This window comes from Tachysurus fulvidraco, chromosome 21 (assembly GCF_022655615.1).
Source record: "Tachysurus fulvidraco isolate hzauxx_2018 chromosome 21, HZAU_PFXX_2.0, whole genome shotgun sequence".
Classification (NCBI taxonomy): Eukaryota; Metazoa; Chordata; class Actinopteri; order Siluriformes; family Bagridae; genus Tachysurus; species Tachysurus fulvidraco.
In genome coordinates, this window is record NC_062538.1 from 11,864,269 (window position 1) to 11,872,675 (window position 8,407).

The window sequence follows — 8,407 nt, forward strand, 5'->3', positions numbered from 1 at the left end:
GTGCACACCTGGGGTAACCTCATGTAAAGAATGTGTGTAGGGCTCACAAGTTTATTAAAAGAAGAGTCAAGTTAGTCTGATATGTCTGTCTTTATTTTATAGAAAAAAGACATAAAATATGGTGGCAGCGTTGGGCACTTTTTGATTGTTAGTTTACAAGTTTAGAATTAGAGCGGAGAGCTGCACGTGAACAGAGCTGCACGATGGATGGATTAAAGCCACCATCACCATTATGCATGGACGCCCACAATCTACCCAAGACCTAGAAATCCTGGAGGGACCAGTTTAGGCTCTACCTGGAGCTGACAATGACATGGAGGAGAAGACGAAGGTCAATTTGTTTTACTACCTCATCGGCGAGAGCGGTCGGGAACTGCTGGAAACTCTGATGAGTGATGTGGCTGCGGATGCACAAACGGTAAAAAACATTGTTGAAAAGTTTGATGAACATTACAATCCCAGTATAAACGAGAGAGTAGAACGCTGTCGATTCTTCTCGAAAGGACACGGAGCTGAACAGTCGATCGATAATTACGTCACGGAGTTACGAATGCTCGCTCAAACATGCAATTTTGGAGACATCTAAGACTCACTCATACGTGACAGAATAGTGTGCGGAATTAACAACGAAGGACTGAGAGAGAGACTTCTTCGTGAGAAAGATTTAACACTACAGACGTGCCTACGTATATGCAGAGCAGCGGACGTGTCACGGCAGAACAGCAAAGCCATTGCAGCAGGTGCAGCAGTAGAAGAGGTGCATGCCGTCAGACAAGGAGCACGTCAAGATCGACATCAACCCGGTGTTATGATCAGGTGCAGATTCTGTGGTAAAGAGCATGAAATGAACAAACAGCATTTGGTAAGAAATGTAAAAAGTGTGGAAAGGCAAATCACTTTACAGTTAAATGTAGAGCCCAACTGAGACATGGAAACCATAAATCAGTAAATAAAGTCACTGAACAGGACAGTGATTTGTATGAGGATATTCTCACTGTTGGTGTACAGTAGCAAACCCAGAGACTGTAAACAAAAACAAGAAAGACAAGGAAAAGCAAACACAGCTGTACGCAGGGATGCTTAAGGGAAAGGATCTTGTGAAATATCAAATTGACTTTGGGGTTATTGTAATGTAATTATTGTAATGTAATGTAATTCCTATTAATCTGCTGAGCCCAGATATAAAACTGGAGGATACAAAGACTGTGCTAGTAATGTACAACCAAAGCAAAGTGAGACCACTAGGAAAGTGCAAAGTGATAGTAAGAAACCCGAGAAACCACAAACTGTACAGTACAGCAGATAAAAACTGAATATGCTGATGTATTCACGGCCGATGGCTGCCTAGAGGGAGAATACAAAATTGAGATTGACAACACTGTAAAACCTGTATCAATTCAATTCAAGTTTATTTGTATAGCGCTTATTACAATAGACATTGTCTCAAAGCAGCTTTACAGAACATAAACATAGAGCAGAAGGTAAACATAAGGAATAATAAAAGAAATAACGAATAATAAAAGAAAAATAATTAATAGAATAAAAATTCATGATTATCAGATATATATAGTTCACAATGTGTATGTATTTATCCCCCTATGAGCAAGTCTGAGGTGACTCAGGCAGCAGTGGCAAGGAAAAACTCCCGTAAATTGGTAAAGGAAGAAACCTTGAGAGGAACCGGACTCAAGGGGGACCCATCCTCATATGGGTAACACTGGGGTGTGATTGTAATATACAGTCAAACAATGTTGTATTGGTGTAAGGATCATGGACTTCAGATCTTAGTATCACAGAGTCTAACTGGAGATGTCTCAGGATTCTTAGAGTCGGCCTCGGCTCAGTGGACTTCCAAAGGCTTCGTCCCACAGAGGACGTTGGGAGCTGGTAAAATGTAGTAGTAGTAGTAGCCTTTATTGTCACTGGTCACAGGTACTGTGAAATTAGCCATCAACCTGTCCATACATACAATACATACAATATGACAAGTGGGGGAAATACAGCATAACATGAGCGAAGGGAGGAGAAAAAAAACAACCCCCAGACTATGCTCCGGTGGGGAGAACAGTGTGGGAACAGGAAAAACACCTCAGCAACATAAGCACATAAACAGTACGCCATAAACACACAACTTGCAACAGGGTAGGGGAGTGGGGGGTGGAGGTAATCCAGCACAGGCAAGCAGCCATCAGGTCCTGCAGCCTTTATCTTCAGTGCTGGTCACAGACCCACTTGTCAGACTGGTGGTACAAAGTGGCGAAGGCGTGTGCGTGTGTGTGTGTGTGTGTGTGTGTATGTATGTATGTATGTATGTATAGGCCTGGAGAGTCGTTGCTCCCGGCATCAAATCTCGGTGCCTCAGTCCGCAAGATTGTCATAGCGATACACAGCAAGTTGCCATTGATCCTTGATCAGGTCCCAGACAGAGTCAACAATACGCAGGTGTCTATGGAAATGGGGGAAGGAATGCAAGAGCGTCTCGCTGCAGTGCTCTTCCAGGGGAATTGTTGTTCCAGCAGCGGCCTTGGCCGAGGCCAGTGCTGGTTGAGGGGAGCTGAAAGCAGATAAGATTGGGTTTGTTTGGTCTTGGGGCGAGTAGACGCATTATAATTTACACGACTACTCTCTTAGTCCATTCTGGTTTCCAAATTGATCCATTTTTCTTTCCAAAGTTCTCCATGATGTTAACAGTATCCAAAGCAGTGAGCCTCACCATGATGTTATCCATATTGCGGTTAATAGTCCCAGCCTCAGTGCTGACCGCTCTGCCCACTGCATCAATCATGACGGGCAGCCTTGGGAGGTTTTGGACAGCTGTCACCGTTTTCTGATTTCCTCGATAAACCAGGGCAATGCCTAATCCAATCAGCATAACTCCTGATATCATGGTTCTGAATAGGTAGATATCTTCAATTAAATGTCCTCCACGGAAAGAGCCACCAGACACACAACCCGCCACCTCTCCCACGCGTCCATCGTATAGCCAGTTGCGAACGTTCCGTCAGGGCAGTCAGGTTCCCCCGAACCCAAGCTTCTCGTCGAGAAGATGGTGTCAATTTTGTTGAGAGACCAGTTTATCAAATCCATGATGTTTTTTAGTTTGGAGAGCAGTGCGGAGAGAGTCTCTCAAAGTATAAGACAATAGACGAGACGAGAGGAGCAAAGCAGGGAAAGTAAAGGCGTGGGAGAGGGAAAGAAAATGCGACTGCCTTCGTTGAGAGCCAAAAGAGATGCCTCGGGATGGGTACAAAGAGAGAAGCAGTGGAGAGGGATTAACATATCTGCTGTTCATAAAAATGTGCAGGTCTGATGTACTGGTGCATGATATTATAGGATGTATTATGTGTACTCCTGACTAAAGAGATGAGTTTTTAATCTACATTTAAACTGGGAAAGTGTGTCTGAGCCCCGAACACTATCAGGAAGACTATTCCAAAGTTTGGGAGCTAAATGAGAAAACGCTCTACCATCTTTAGTAGACTTAGATATTCTGGGAACTACCAGAAGTCCTGAATTTTGTGATCTCAGAGAGCGTGAAGGATTGTAACGTGTTAGAAGACTAGTTAGATACATGGGAGCTAAACCATTAAGAGCCTTGTACTGTACGTAAGTAGCAGCAGTTTGTAATCAATTCTAAACTTAACAGGTAGCCAGTGTAGAGATGATAAAATTGGGGTTATATGGTCATACTTTCATACTTTTCTTGTTTCTTTTCAACTCTGGCAGCTGCAATTTGCACTAACTGTAGCCTATTTATTAAAGATGCAGGACAACCACTTAGTAATGCATTACAATGGTCCAGTCTACAGGTCATGAATGCATGAACTAGCTTCTCAGCATCAGAGACAGACAGGATGTTTCTCAGCTTGGCAATATTTCTAAGGTGCAAGAAGGCTGTTTTGGTAGTATGGGCGATATGATTTTAATTTATTTTTATTTTTATTTTTTTATTTTCTGTTTATTTATTTTTATTATTATTTTTTTATTATTATTTTTTTTTATTAGAAGCAAAACACAAATACAAAGACCAACAAAAAAAAACGTGTGTGTGCGTGTGTGTGTGTGTGTGTGTGTGTGTGTGTGTGTGTGTGTATACATACATATATATATATACACACATACATAAATCAAAGAGGAAAATATATTAATAAAAATAATAATTATAATGACAATAATAACGATGAAGACAGTAATAGTATCACACAAGACAAAATGTAAATGTAAACTTGGGTATGAGGAAGGTGACAATATCAACAGTAATAGCAATAATAATAATAATAATAATAATAATAATAATAATAATAATAATAATAATAATAATAATAATAATGAAAAATCCAATTAATAAGAAATAGTAATAATAGTATTAGCAGTAGTAGTAATGATAAATATATTTACAAATATACTCATTTCATCCAGAATGAAGGGGAGGTTAAAGGATCAGAAAAAGGACCAATAGAACTAGTAGTAGTAATAGCAATAATAATGCTTCTACAGCCATTAATAGTAATGATAATAGTTTTAGTTATAATAGCAATAATAATAATAATAATAATAATAATAATAATAATAATAATAATAATAATAACGGTAATATTGATATAACTGTTAATGATAAGGTATTATAAAGCTGCCGCTGATAACCCTCATGGCCATGGCATAGCATAAACCAACGCCGGGCTGGTTTATATTACAACGGGCTATCAAGGTGAAGTGCTGTGGGATCCATGGTCCCAAAATCCATACCCATCCCCAGCCGTCCCGCACATGCCACGCTTACCCTGTTTGTGTGTGTGTATGTGTTTTTTGTTTTTTTTTTGTGGAATAAATATGGCTGCTTTCATTGTTATACTCATGATATGTTTGTCAACTAGGTTATAATGCATTAAAAAAGCATGGCGTGTAGCATGGAACCAGCCCAGTGCAAAGCCCAGGCCACCACGCCCGCGCCACACTTACCCTATGTATGTGCACAAGACACACTTACCCTATGTATTTTTTATTTTTTATTTATTTTTTTTATTATTATGCTCCAAATGAATGTGTGTGCACCTCATCTAATATGTGATGCATTAAAACAGCGGGACAAGTGCTGGGCCAGCCGGAGACAAGAAATATCAGAAGTACAAGCTGGAGGGTGAAAGTCCAATGCCCCCGGCCCCACATCACACCCACCCACGACTAATCAGAACTGCACATGGCAGGGACTAGTATGCCACAGCCAACCAGGTCCCAGAAGCAGCGAAAAAGGGAAAGAGAGAGAGAGTTTTAAATATAATAAGTATTTAATTTATATTTATTAGTCTGTGTTGCTGCCTCTTCCTGACCCTCCCTCCTCCCAATCATGTGTGATTATTGATGGGATTATTGATGGTGTATCATTGAGGATGTCTTCAGACAAAGAAGGTCAGTGGATTCATGACTGTTTGAAGTTAAAGAGAGATAACCAAGACGGGTGTAATTCTGATGTATTATTTTGAGTGGAGGTAGACAAGTTTTCCATGGAGATGTACTCTATTAGTAAATTTTTCCAAGTTGTAATGTGTATGGCGTTCCTCGATTTCCAGTTCATGAGGATAGTTTTCTTGGCGATAGTTAGAGCCACTAGGAGTAATTGACTGTTTGTATTGTTTAAATTGATTATGGATATGTCACCTAATATATAGAGGGAGGGAGACAGCGGGATGTGACAACCCATAAGGTTGGATAGTGAGTCGACAACGTTTTCCCAGAATTTTTTAACCGCAGTGCATTGCCAAATAGCGTGTAAATATGTATCTGGGGTGTTTTGTGTGCAATGTGAGCATGTTTCTGAAGTAAAACCCATTTTAAATAATTTCTGTTCAGTTAGGTCAAATCTATGAAGTACTTTATACTGTATAAGTTGTAAGTTGGCGTTTTTTGTCATGAAGTAGATATTTTTGCAGATTTGTGTCCAGAAAGCGGCATTGGGAGCAATAGATAAGTCTGATTCCCATTTAGCATTGGGTAGGCTTAATGTGTTGTCTGATTTGGATATTATTTTATATATTTTGGAGAGTAATTTTTTTTTGGGGGGGAGGTTATATTAATTAGTTATGAAATTGGAGGCGAAAGGTCTAGGTTAATTCTCTGAGTGTCAATTTTTGATTGAATGGATTATTTGATTTGTAAATATTCCAAAAAACAATTACTCCCAATGCCGTATTTCTGGACCAAGTGGGAAAATGGTGCCAAGTTGTTATTAAGGAGGATGTGTTGAAGTTGTGTGATGCCCTTATCTACTCATGTGCGTAAGTTGAGTGGATTCTTATTTACTATAAAATCTGGGTTATTCCAGATCGGGGTGTATTTAGATGATGCAAGAGGGGTGTTTGTGATTTGATGAAATTTCCACCAGGCTGTCAGAGCTGTGGCTATTGTTGGTGATTTAAAACAGTGGTGCTTTTTGATTGCCTGACTATAGAAAGGTAATTCTGAAATGTTAATCTCTTTACAAATTGACTGTTCAACATCTAGCCATGTGCTTTCTGATGGGTTAAGATGAATCCATTTGTATATGTTTTGGAGCTGATTGGCCAAAAAGTAGTGGTAGAAATGTGGTGCTTCCAGTCCTCCTTGTGTTTTTGGTTTCTGTAGTGTAGTCTTTTTGGTTTCTGTAGTGTAGTCTTTTGGTTTCTGTAGTGTAGTCTTTTGGTTTCTGTAGTGTAGTCAAGATCTTGATTTTTAAAAGACAAGTTGCTGTCTAATATAACACCCAGGTCTTTCACTGTCGAGCTACTAGTAACAGTACATCCCTCTAAAAGGAAGTTAAGTTGTGAGAGTTTCTGTGCACTGGTTTTTGGACCTATAAGTAGTATTTCTGTCTTATCAGAGTTTAACAACAGAAAATTGCAGTTCACCCAGTCTTTTATCTCTCTAAGGCATTGAGTTAATTTGGATACTGTGGCTATTTCATCTGGTTTTGATGAGATATATAACTGTGTGTCATCAGCATAACAATGGAAACTAATCCCATGTCTTCTAATAATGTTCCCTAATGGAAGCATGTATATCGAAAAAAGCAGAGATCCTAGAACTGATCCTTGAGGGACCCCATGATTAACTGGTAATAAACTGGAGGATTCACCATTTAATTCTACAAAATGGTATCGATCAGACAGGTAGGATCTAAACCAACTTAAAGCCTGTCCATGAATACCTGTGTAATTTTGTAAGCAATCTAGAAGAATGTTGTGGTCTATAGTGTCGAATACAGCACTAAGGTCAAGTAAAACTAATAAGGACATATAGTCTTGGTCCGAAGCTAAGAACAAGTCATTTGTAACTTTAACAAGTGCAGTTTCTGTGCTATGATGGGGCCTAAAACCTGACTGAAACTCTTGAAGGATGTTGCTCTCATGTAAGAAGGAGCTCAGTTGAACAGACACAACCTTTTCAAGTATTTTAGACATAAACGGAAAGTGTGAGATAGGTCTGTAATTTGATAGTTCATTTGGATCTAAGTTAGGTTTTTTGATGAGTGGCCTAATAACTGCCAACTTGAAAGACATCGGGACGTAACCTAAAGATAACGAGCAGTTAATGATATTAAGAAGAGGCTCACCAGCTTTATGTAACACTTCTTTCAGTAGTTTAGTTGGGATGGGGTTTAGTGAACATGTTGTTGATATAGCTGTAGTAATAAGTTTATCGAACTCTTCCTGTCCTGTACTTGTAAAGCCTTAGGTGAGATTGTGTCACTAGTTGCTCTCATATGTTGAGCGTCACCTATTTTATTCCTGATACTTTCAATTTTATCATTGAAGAATCTCATAAAATCCTCACTACTGAACTGTGATGGAATAGTGTGTTCAGATTTCTGTTTTTTTTGTTAAACTAGCCACTGTGCTAAATAAGAACCTGGGATTGTTCTGGTTATTTTCTATGAGTTTGCTCAGGTGCTCAGCCCTAGCAGCTTGTAGAGCCTGTCTGTAGCTGGACATACTGTCCTTATATGCAATTCTAAAAACGTCTAATTTAGTTTTTCTCCATTTCCTTTCGAGGTTACGGGTCTCCCTCTTGAGGGTATGAGTATAACTAGTATACCACGGTGCAAGTGTTTTATCTCTAACCTTCTGTAATCTGACTGGGGCAACAGTGTCTAATGTGCTAGTGAGTATAGCGTCTATGCTGTTAGTCATTACATCTAGGTCGTTTGTGTTTAAGGCTACAGTAAGAAGTCCAGACAGATCAGGCAGGTTATTTGTGAATCTGTCTTTAGTGGTCGGAATAATGGTTCTACCGAGTCGATAACGTGGAGAGACATAGTTAGTCTGTTCTACGGGTAGTGTGTACATTATGAGGTAATGGTCTGTGATGTCATCACTTTGGGGAATGATATCTATATCAGTGACATCTATTCTGTGTGATATTATTAAATCTAGTG